Source organism: Marmota monax, unplaced genomic scaffold (genome assembly GCF_021218885.2).
Source record: "Marmota monax isolate L192 unplaced genomic scaffold, Marmota_monax_Labrador192_F-V1.1 WCK01_AAM20220418_F8-fsc00079, whole genome shotgun sequence".
In the NCBI taxonomy this organism is placed as follows: Eukaryota; Metazoa; Chordata; class Mammalia; order Rodentia; family Sciuridae; genus Marmota; species Marmota monax.
In genome coordinates, this window is record NW_026694099.1 from 4,783,054 (window position 1) to 4,795,890 (window position 12,837).

Consider the following 12,837-nt stretch of genomic DNA (forward strand, 5'->3'; position numbering starts at 1 on the left):
AACTGAAAGAAATGTTTGAGATGGATATAGATTGCATCAGAGTGTTAACAGCCACAAAAAAGACAAAAGGTAAAGAGCAAAAAGGTCACTGAACAAATATTTTAATAATGCTTTATTTGAAATTCCATCAGTTACACATTATTACCTTTACCATGCTGCAGAAACTCAGGAGGGATAACATGAACAGTATTATTTATAATAAAACAAACCTTAGCACCTCCAGGGCACACATCAGCTACTAAGCATTTTGCCACATACTGCCTTATTTTCTAACTTTAAAACGTTGCTTTTCCTCAACAACAAAAAAAAAACTATTTGCAGAATCAAACTAATATTAATGTAACCAAGAGGTTTTCTCATTGTCAGTTTGGTAGAATGAACTTCCTGACCATAGTATTAATATTTATTCTGTGCCTTCTGTGCAGAGACTATATTAAGTGATCTACATGATTTTGCTCACCTCGGTCCTTACAAACAAACTCTGAAGTAAATGCCACTAATTTCTCTGTTTAAGAGAAGAGAAACAACATGCAGATATGAAATAACTAGATAGATACTGTCCATGTGGTAAGTGTGCTTCTGGAATTTAAATATAGGTGACCTTCTCCTAACAGTTGCTATGTGGCCTCTATAGCTTATCAGTATTTAATTGAATCTTTGGTGGAAAAGAATGGGGCAGTGACACACTGAAAATGTGTCACAAAACAACATTGTTCTGTAGACTCTATTAGTAAACACAAGATTATATGTATTATTGAAACATGCTGTTCTGATTAAAGCTAGACAATATCTCATTATGAAGAGAGCAGTTGTGGCTTGGTTCTCAGACCCCAGGTGGTACCAATATCCAGGGATGCTCAAATTCCATATGCAAAATAGAGGAGGAGCTAAACATAACCTATGCACCTCATGTATTTACATCATTTCTGTATTACCTTGCTACATGATGCAACAAATGCTATGCAATAGCTGTTGTTCTGTATTGTTTATGTAATCATCCCAAGGAAAAAGAAGTCTGTACATATTCAGTACTACCATGGTTTGAGTATGGTTTGCCCACACCAAAATTCACATTGTGATTTGGTTCCCAGTGTGTTGACAGTTGGTGGGGCCTGTAAGAAGCATATTGGTTCAGGAAGGATCTATCCTCACAAAGGGATTAATGTAGTTATCAGGAGAGTGGGGTGTTCCAAACTGAGTCAGCTTACTCTCTTAACTCCCTGCTAGCACACATGCTGTTTTTCACAGATACCTATTTCCTGTCCATCTTTCTGCAATGAGGTCCTTCCTTGCTGGAACCTGACTTATTATGGTCACTCAATCTTGGACCTTCCAGCTTTCCTGAACTGTGATCCAGAATAAAACTCTTGTCTTTATACCCAGCCTCTGGTATTTTCTTATAGCAACACAAAATGAAGGAAGACAATAAAAATTTCAATATTTTTTTCAGTATATTCAAGCTGAGTTTGATCGACTTCATGAATATGGAATCTGTGAATGCAGAGAGCCTCCTTATTCAACTGTGCAGTATAAGATCAGGGTATTAGGATTCTTTTCTGTCACAAACTGACTATGGGATTCTGTGTAGATTATTTAGCCTCTACCTCTCTTTATCTGTAAAATAGTATGTATATAACATGCATACATTGTTTGAAATCCAAAGAGCTTTATCATTCTTCTAATGTAACCAGTTTTTAGAACACTGTAGCCCCGTGTTAGCTGATCACTCATGAATTCAGCATGGGAATCTATGTAACGTGGGAAAAAAGCCTACTTATAGCTTCATCTTATGTAACTCAGCACATCCTAAAGGGACCTTGTATACATGGATGCTTTCATTACTTTCCTCTGGCAGATCAAATTGCTCACAGCAATTCATGGGGTGAAGAGGAGGGTGGGTGGAAATAGATAAAAGGGAATGGTTCTTTCCATTTTAAAGTGGAAATTCTGTATCCTGAGATTCAATAAAGGCTGGGAAGTTTTAGCCATACTGTATATTTTCAATGTCTTTGTCACTGAGAATTACAGATAATTGTGTATAAAACTAGATAACATGATGTTCCTAATGAGAAACTTGTGTTCATATAAATTTGCAATCCTCTGAGACTCTCTGTCAGATCTTTTCTGTGTCATTAGACTTCCATGGCTATTAGGTATGAGTTAATGTCTTCACAGTTTTATGCTGTCAAGTTTCTATTTTTTTCATTGTTGTTCAGTGTGTGTATAGGTTGGGAATGGGGGAACAAACCCCCAAACTAAGACATAGAATCATCATATAAAACCTTAATGACTTCAGAGAAGAGTGTGGAAAAATATCTGGAAATATGAATTCTAGCTTTGAATTGCCTTTACACAGAATTTGATAATTTTCAAAAAGCACGATGTATACTGGGTATAATAAAACTAAGAGGAAGATAAAAAGGGACGTGCTTTCAATCCACTTAGAATCCTGACAACCCTCCATATTAATTCATATGTGCAAAATAGGACCACTTATTACCTCTCTGCCTTTAACATCATCTGACTTGGAAAACTGAACCCAATGAAGAACTAAGAACAGCCTAGTAGAGTGTAAATCCCCTCCTTAAAACTGTGATGACTGACCTCATTATACTATATGTGGCAACAATAACTCATAGAAACAGAGTCCAGTGGTGGTTACCATAGACAGGGGGGTGGGCTTGGGAGGTTGGGAAGATGGCTAAAGAATATAAAATTTCAGTTACATAGGAGAACAGGTTCAAAAAATCTATTGTAGGATATGGCACTATGGTTAATCATAATGCAGTCTATTCTTGAAGAGTGATAGCAGAGAAGATTTTTAGGGGTCTCATCGCAAAAATTATAAATATGTGAGGTAATACATATACTAATTAGTTCAATTGATCCATTTTGCAATATATACATATTTTAAAATATCATGATGTGAAAAATAAGGGTATATGATTATTTGAATTTTAAAAATTAATTAGCTCATTTAAAATAACTGTGATGGCATTCCAAGTTGATCATAAAAAAGTGTCAGAGCCCTTTTAATCCCCAGAGACAAGGTACTGCTTTGTAGACTTCGTTACCTACACTTCTCCTCCTTTGCCTCTTCTCCAACCCCAGTGGTCTCCCAATCTTCTCTAATGTTCAGCTCATTCCTTCTTCAGGGACTTGATAATTCTGTTCCTTCTTCCAGGAACACTTCTCTATCAGATACCTGCAATGGAATATGCTATTCTCCAATTCAGAACCGAGGCATTTATCCTTCACTGGCTATGCCATTCTCATCTCATTTTTAAAAATATTCTCTAATATATATATATATATATATATATATATATATATATATATATATATATATACACACACACACACATATTTATATTCTCAAAGAAATTTAAAGCAACTTGAATTTATAGTATGAAATTTGTGATGGGTACATTATATTATCTATATTAAATGACACAGCACTAATTTTATACTCTTTATGACCAGTAAATTCGGTGGGAGATAATTGATACATTTTTTATATTAAACAAGGCACTAATTAAATTTAAACACAGGTGAAAATATTTTCTAGAGAAAATATTCATTATCTCTAGGTTGTCAGATTATGAGTGACTTTTGTTTTCCCACTTTAATTCTTTCAGAATTGTAAAGGTTCATATTAGAATACACATCTATTGTCCTTACTTTTGTTATATTAACAATTTATTAGTTTGCATTTTAATCAATAAAATGTTAATTTTTGTAGAAGTCAAATTTTACTAAACATTTATATAAAAACAATGATGTTCTGCCCCTCTGTTAAGTTGTACCTCAGTAGTTATGGCATTTGGTTATTTATCTTCATTGTAAAAACAAAATGCATATGCTGATAATCCTCCATGCAGACCTTTTAATTGTGTCTCTTGATTTTCAATTATGGAAGACCAAGGTTCTACTTTTATACCACCCTTCCCAACTCCCACCCATATCCTAAGAAGTTCTACCTAAATTTCTATTACATTAATGTGAGTCTTTATATGATAGCATGAATATTATCCATTATTCAGTGATGTTGGATTACATATAGATTTTTGTTATTTCTGTCATTTGTTGTCCCTGCAATTAAATTTTTCCTCCACTAGAGATTTAATTATTTCCACTTTTTCCTGGAGACCCTCTTCCTGGGACATCTGCTTGCTGAGGCAGCTCTGTCTAGCTGTGTAACTAGAATCACTGTCTTCAGAGATTTCTTGTTTGTTGTTTTTGTTTCATTGATATTTTTCATTTGTTTTGCTTTGCTTGAAGTTGTGGTCTCCTTCTTCTTCTTCTTCTTCTTCTTCTTCTTCTTCTTCTTCTTCTTCTTCTAATTCTTCACTCTTATTTTCAGTTTATTCTTTTTTATTTCTTTAAACAACATCTTTCAATAGCTCTGTCAAAATGGGCAATACTTTTATCAAAACATTATATCTCTAGTCATGAATTTTATTTTCCCCTTCCAATTAATAAAAAAATAAGCTAAGTGCAAAATTCTAAAGTGAAAGACATGTCCTTTTAGAATTCTGAGGACATTATTCCATGGTTGTCTATTATTAAGAAGTTCTGTGATAAAGAGATTTCCTTTGCTTTCACAGAAGCTTCTTTTACTCTAATGATTTTTTATGCTTAATATGCTGAAAATCAAATGGTCAGATCTGATGTCAGATTTCATTATTTTATTATATGAATTACTCTGTCTGCCCTCTGTGTTTGGAGACACATGTCCATCATTAATAGGGAATATTACAGTATTATTTCTTTGATCACTTTCTTCTACCTATTTTTAATTAGTCTCATTTTCTGACATTTCTATTACTTAAAAATTGAAAATCTTGTGTAGCTTTTAAAATTTTTTAAAGCTCTTACCTCTGACTTTTAACATCCACCATTTCATTATGATTTCTGGGCACTTTTCTTGACCTCATTTTCTATCCTCTTTATTTTTTTTTTAAATTTCAGTTTTGTATTATTAATTTCCAACACATATTTTATATTATCTAATTTCTTTTCTTCTTGATATTATGATTATTCATATGTAGTATTTTACTTTTCCTTCTTTACATATCCTGACAAGGCTGTGAATAAGCTATTGTCAACTTTTGGTCAAGTTCAGTCCTTGCCATATTTCAGGTTTTTGCTTAAAAGGCACCTCCTCAGTTATTTTTTATAGCAATTTAAATTTGAATTTTAAGTTTATTGTTCTTTTAAAATGTGTTTATTATCTCTGTATATTCACTACAATGTTTTATAACAGCAATTCTCTACTGTCTATAACTGTGTAATATTAGCCATGTATAATACTTGGTACCCAAGTTAGTATTGGTTAGAGTTGATGAGAAGGACATTAAAATGATGCAGAATAGGAAAGAATATATTAGGTGAAGTAATAAGTAAATAAAACAATGCTATACTGTTACAAATTGAGTATAATAAATTAGTGAATGTAGGGGACATTATATTAAAATTCTTCAAAATAATAAAGAACATATTAGGTGAAATAATAAAGAAATAAAATTAATGCTATGTTATTAGAAATTTAGCGTACTCAATTATCAAATAAAGGAATACTTACACCAGTAAAAAATATGTGCCAGAGGAAAACCTATGTTAGCATGATATTTTACTGACCTTGATTAAGAAAACTTAATAACCAGAGAATGTTAAAAAATTAGAAAGACAAGGTGCTTCAGTTCTTAACAATGGAGAAGAAGAGAAAGCAAAAACTCAGCTGGAGTTTGATCAGATCAGGCAGAGGTTGTAGGTGAGACGGAATCAAGGTGAACCATGATGGTTCAATTCAGAGTTAGTCTGACTATAAGACCCCCATCTCAATCATAATGGTATTTGTCTGAAAAATTATTTTATTCAAATGAAGTGAGTGGTGAAAGTATATAGTACTAAAGAATCATGATAGCTTCATCTTGGAAAAAACATTTTGGGAAGAAGTATGAAGCTTTGTGAGGAGCATGAGGAAATGACCTTGGTTATCAAGAAAAGATACTGCACTGAGCTCACAATCTGGGGGCTTTTAGGATCCTTAAACTGTAACTCCAGTAGATGATCTTGTGATCAGTGTGAAGAAATTATCTGCTTTACCTCTTATTGGTTCCATTTACTTCTTCACAGACGGAAACATCTGGACTAAACTAAGGAGTATAACTCCTTGGCTTATTCTTCTCATGGTTTTGTGAATTAGTTTGGACTATAAGCAGTAGTAGGAGCTAGCAATTTTCTCAGTTCCTAGCTGCCTCAGTAGAGAATAAGTCCTGCATGAGGAGTTAGCACAGAGTGAAGAGAGAAACTGAAATGAGTTCAGAAAGATATCACATTATGCATGTGTCCAGCAGGAAGTGAGGTGGCCCTGTGAAGGCCGTTTCAGTTCTGGGTACATTAGTTCCCTGAGAACTGCAACGTTTGTGATGTACTCTCTAGGGTTTTGGTAGAAAGTATCATGAGGGACAATGAAGTAGAATGGATCACTACAGTCTGAACCTGAACCAAATGGGTAGTAGGTGAGGTGGTGGCATTACTACATTCTGGTTTATAACCAGAGATTGAAACAGAGTGAAAGACCCATTGATCAATTTTGATGTAATAAAATTGTAATGTAAAATTAAGAATATTGATATCATTTTGACACAGGGGCAACCTAGGTTCCAAGGTTTTCCATTCTGAGAAATTTTATTACCAGGAATATTCTGAATAGTGTGTAGGATTGAAACATTACATGGAGGATAGAAGTAAAGTTCTCAAGATAAACTTCTGACAGGCAGGGAAACTATAAGGAATCTTGCAGTAGAAAAATCAATCAAGAGACAGGTCTAAATCATTAATCAGAATTAAAGCTGAAAATAAATGATTACTTAGACACTTTGAAAAAAATTATCACACTGGTGACCTTTTAAGGTTAAAGTTGTTTCAAATGAAAGTATTTAGGAAGTAATATAAGTTCCATCTTCTCTGAGGGTCACTGGCATACACATAGGATAAAAGCATTCATTCTGACAGTTACTTTATTCTGACTCATTGGTTTTATTAACCATTTATCTCTTGAGGGGATTGTTTAAATATTTAATGCTTCTTCATATTTATTATGCAGCATACCAAAGACTGCTAGGTTCCTGATGGAATGACAGTATCTTATCACTTTAATGGCCTGAAAGTTTATATTCACATCCTGGAATTTGCCCTGCTCTTTTGCAAACTAGCTCATCTTTTGTTTTACTCCTCTTAATAGGAATAAGAAAACATCTGTACACTGTAAGTCATGAATCCTTCCTTTCCTTCTTGACAACTATTATCTACTCTCTTAAAGAAAAGTAGCCTGACAAACTCACTTCTAGCCTTTGTTTAAAGCTCTATCCTGTTATTGTCAGAGCTTTTTCAACGTCTACTTCAAATTGGGGTCCAATATCAGATGTAATAAATAGTCTTTAGAAGACCTGGTGAATGTTAACCATTTAGACATTATGTTCCTCTCATTTCTAAGCAGATATTATTTTGCTTTTGTTTCCTTTTAATATGAGCTCCTTTTCTATTTCCAAATATCCCCCAAATATCTCAGAAAATAAAATCTCCTCCTTCAAATTTAATTGATTTTGAAATTACCTTTATCCATTCTGTCTGAAAGATGAAAGATTGAAAACCTGAGGAACAATGTATCCTAATGAATTGCTCTTTTTAAACTTATCAGTATTCTGTTAAATGTACTACACGTTTCCAATTAAAAAAGAAAAAAACCCCACTATATTCCTGTTCAATTGAAATATTTGTAAAGAGGTAAGGGACTCTCTCTATGGAAAAAGATGCCAAATTGCATGGACTTGAAAGTATCTGGATTCCAGAAGGTTTTATAAAACCACAGTGTACTCTAGGACACACTCAGCACTATCCCTGAGAAGTCTACAACCTGACCTTCCGACTTGATGTGAGGCCTTTTGTCCTTGTCAACTGCTCCTTTTTCCAGTCTCCTGCTTTCAGCACAAGTTACAACTGTTTCCCAATCCTAGGGTTTCAGCATTTGCTCTACCACCAAATCTTAGAATTTTTTGCTCATGCTTTTGAAACTTTTTATTCCTAATATAAAAATTGTGCAATATTTTCTTAGCTTTCATTGCTTCACTTGAACTATTTATATGCTTTTATTGAAAAAAAAATCTCAAACTAGGTTGAGAGATTGTGATTAAAATTATGGATCTGAAACTTACCAGTTCTGGGAACTTGGGCAAGTTTTTTAATATTGCTGAATTTCAGTTCCTTCATTTGTAAGAGGAAGAAAAACAATACTCATCCAATTATATTATGGTGAGTAGAAAGTTAAATCATGTGTATAAAGGATAAAGGACAGTGCCAACGATGCTAAGTCTAAAAGTCCAGGTCAGCTTCTCCTCTCTCTGCTGGTTTCCTTTCCTTAACTAAAGCAATTTGACTATGTCAGCAGCTACTACAATGTAACAGAATATGGCTGATGCAGACTCAATTTTTGTTGTTGTCATTGCTTTAAGTAATCTGAAGCTGTTTAAAATTCTGTAAGGTGAGTTTACTTGTAAAGGAGCACTCCTAAATTCAGTTACTCCGTTCGTGTTTGGTGATCTTTTTTTGTAGTTCCCTCAAAAGTCTCGAATTGACGTTATTTTCTCAGCAACAGCATCAGCTAGTAAAAGAAAACAGTTACAAGGGAAATTACGATGTCCAGAGATACATAAATGAAAATGTGTGTGTGTGTGTGTGTACACTTAAAAATAAATAAAGAACAAATCACCAGTAGAAATAGTTGTAAGTACTAGGCACATAGTAATCTAATAAGGAATGTTTTTATGCTTCCTCACTTTTGCAAAATATTAAATCTGTTTCACAATGGATTGCCAAGAGGCTGCTAACACATACAGGGCAAAAATCTATGGGGTAGGGACATGTATATGTGCATAACAGATTGAAGGAAATAATGATGACAGAAACAACTCCTGCCTCCTATCTACTGCCGCAGAGACATTTTAATAGAGGTGAAAGAAATACTTTTCTTTTTTAAAGCCATTTTAGGAAATGGTTATAGACCTCCAGGGCAGAGCAGGGAGGCAGATCAGAAAATATTTATGCAGAGGAGGGATGCCTATAAATGCTATAGAACATTGATCATAAGGGATTGCAGAATTACCCTGACACCAATTCAAATTGGAGCAGGACAATGGCTACCAACAGTGTGCATTTTCAAGACAGCACAAGTTAGTGGCTGATATGCAACTGTTGGAATAGCAAATGGAATGATTGTCCTGAGGATATTGGTAGTAATATGCAAACTTCACTTTAAATAATAATGATCATTTTAAGGGCCTTAAGAGTCATAACTCAATTCTCACCCTTGCCTAAGTCACTCTCTGGTAGTAGGTCAGTACTCAGAGATGCTCATTCCCTGTTGGAGGATAAGAGGACACTGAAGCAATAATATGCTATGTTCTCCTCCAGTGGGATAAAAACACATTCATCCCACTGGAGGAGAACATAGCATATTATAATGCTGCCACAAAGGAATTCAGCACAGGGAGATTAACAATCCCATTGAACAAATAAATATGTTTTATTCAACTCAGATTTACAGCCACAAGGTCAGACCAGCAAAAGAGTAAAATCTGACTTCATTACCATTGTAACCCTTTGTGCCATGCTTGGATCCACACCTGATTAACTTAGGACAGCAGCTCTACATCTCTTCCTCTCCTATTATCCCTACTTTGACCTAGCCAAACACATAAAATGGGAGCTGACAAAATAAATGAAGTTACATTAAGGATTTAATTATATGGCTGTTTAAGTTGTCCCTTTTTCCAAAAAGGAAATTTTAGGCATCAGGAACAGACTCCTGGGAATACACACCAGAAGGTCTTCCTGAATCACTCTGCCCAAATACCTACTTAAAACCTCCTTAAGTGGTTGCAAATTTGAGTAACTTGTCACAGCAACAATCTACTAAGGGGAATTCTAATTTGAGTTTGACTACATGACCTTAAAGGAAGGGAAACTTTGACACTGAACAGAAAACAAACTTCAGAGAGCCGTCCTTCAAAGTGCCCCAGTAATACAGTTACTAAACTTAGACAATAGAAGTTGGTTAAATACTGTGATCATATCCACACATTTTATCATTAGTTGGAAAGGAGGAGAATAGAATTAACTCTTGATAAAGTTAATGTGATTTGATTAATAGGTCTGCCTTCCACTTTGATAAATAATATGGTAACTGTTGATCATAGGTGTGTGGATACATATTATTCCTCAATTCTTTCTTCCATTATACTAGAACCTGTTTATAGGCTACTGTGTAGTTCAGGACCACTATCAGACATTGACAACAATAGATCACAAATTCTTTAAGTAAGAAACGACCCTTTGAAGTTATGCAGTACTTTAAAAAGTCTCAATGTAAACAAATGTAATGCATGTAAATAACACACACACACACACACACACACACACAGGATGGTCCCTGTGCAATAACTTACTGTTTTACTTAACCATTGCTGCATGAGAAATTAGTTTAAAACCTCATAGATTGATCAACTATCATTTGTTACTGTATGAGTCTGAAATTTGGGCAGGACATAGTGGAAAATATTGCCCTTTGCTCCATGTCACTGGACAATCTGCTTTCAAGAGACCTCACAGGCACTGCTGGCAAATTGGCACTCTCTGAGAGCCAGGAGCTCAGCTGAGGCTATGAATCAGGATCGCAGTTTAAATTCTTGTATTTCTGTGAACTATCCAACTTATTCATGGCAGGATGACCTTGTGCCAATTGTGAGCTTCCCTGGAAACTTGGGAAGTGGTTGCTTCCAATTTATTTAGGCATAAGTTTATAATTTGTCACCACATTTCCTTCTGCTTGGTCAAGAAGTCAAAGAGCACAGGTTCAAGAAGAAACATGCAATCCACCTCTTTTTTTTTTTTTTTTTCAGAGTAGAAACTAGAAGTTTATTAAAGGACAGCAGAAAAGACTTCTCCCGGAGGAAGAAGGGGACCCAAGACGTGGAATCCATGGAAGGGATGTTGTCTCCCCTTTTTATAGTTCTTTCAGTGATGGAATGTAGGTGGGAAGGCCCGAGGGGTGGGACACAGGTGGGCCAAAGAAGTAATCTGGTCAGGAAGGACTTCTGAGTCAGCACCTTTTCGCTGGGGGCTGTTCATTAACATTTCTTTGAGGTGGACTTTGGCCTAGGGCCTTTTCGGGACTTCATTAACATTCCATGAGTTGTCCTGCGTTTCCCGGAATCATTGCCAGCATGGCCTCCATTTTAGATTTCACTTGGCATTAGACCCGATTTATCTAACTACACTGACTACCTAACTTTAAATCTGGCTTCATTCCCCCCTCTAATTTGGGAACTCCTTACTGCTGTAAGGAAGGGGGGCGAAGAAGATCTTTCTGGCTTCTTCAGGCTGAAAAGGGACGATGTGGGGCAAGCAGTTTGGAGTCCCCCTTTAAAAATCGGGTCTATCGAGTGGTCTATGATAGAAGTCCGATTGAGAAGTAATAGTCTGGAGGGCCATTTGAGTGATGGATGGTCTATAAGAGAAACAAGAATTCATTAGTACTGGAACCATATTGATGCAGCAATAAATGCCATACCACAGGAATATGCCAATGAGTATGATGGCAAAGACAAAGACTAACAATGTTTTCCACCAGGAAGTACCAAGAACCAGGAGCTAAGATATTGTTTCCATGACAAAGTTGCTGAGGACATGGCTTCTATCCGAGCATGTAAATCTTTAAGGACATTTGTCGCATTGCCAGAAATGTCAGGGATGTAAACACAACATTTAACTTTTAGGGTTACAGATGTCCTTTCCCTTAAGATATAGTTTAATAATTTAATGTCATCTGATCTTGCAAGATCCTTTTACTAGTATGACCTCTGTGTCTAATAGAGAAATCTTTAATTCTGTTACTTAGGGCTGGATAACCATACTTGCAAACACTAAGCCTACCTGTGTAGGTTAGAAATAAAGGCCTTAAACTAAAAACTACTCTGGCAGTTCCTTTTGATAGTTATCAGGCATTCCTGTCTGAGAATCTCTTTTGCAGCCTCCAGTTTACTTATTTTTGGAAATTACATTTAACTATTATTATTTTAAATGCCCAGGAACAGCTGTGCTTTGGCTTTGACTGTCTTTTGCTAAGTGTTTAAGATGAAGCAAGTCAAACTGACTTTTGTTTTTATCTATTGTTAACAGTCAGCTGAGCTTCCCTGGGAGTCCTGGGGAACTTCACAGCAGCTTCTCAGTTCTGCTAGTGCCATTTGCGCTAGGATGGGTCCAGGCCTTGCTTGACTGTGTGGCTTTCCTTGGAAGCATCAGGGATGTCTCCCTTTTCTGATGACCCTCCTCTTCACAGCAAATGCACTGATTGGCTTTCTGTCCTCCACTGGTCTCATTAATCTCCCTGATCGGGAGGTTATGTGGCCTAGAGTTGCAAAGCTCTTTGGAGAAGTCCCCTACTCCCTGATTCAGACTGACTTAGAGGGCAAGAGCCAAATATTGGTTTTCTTGGCCCTTTTAATTTAACTTTAATTTTAAAACTTAATCTTAAACATCCAGCAAATAAGTTAACAGCCTTATATTAAAGAGCACTGGGCTTTAATGTCTCTCTCTATCCTGTAGGTGATAACTCCTTATCTTATGTTGACCCAGGTTGTGTTCTTAAAGCAGTATCTCTTTAAAACATTAACAGGCAATCCTTAAACCATCTATAAGCAAACTACAAAATAAAATTATCAAGAGTAAAAACATTTAGCTTATATAATAGCTACCTTGAATTCTGGCAGGGTTATA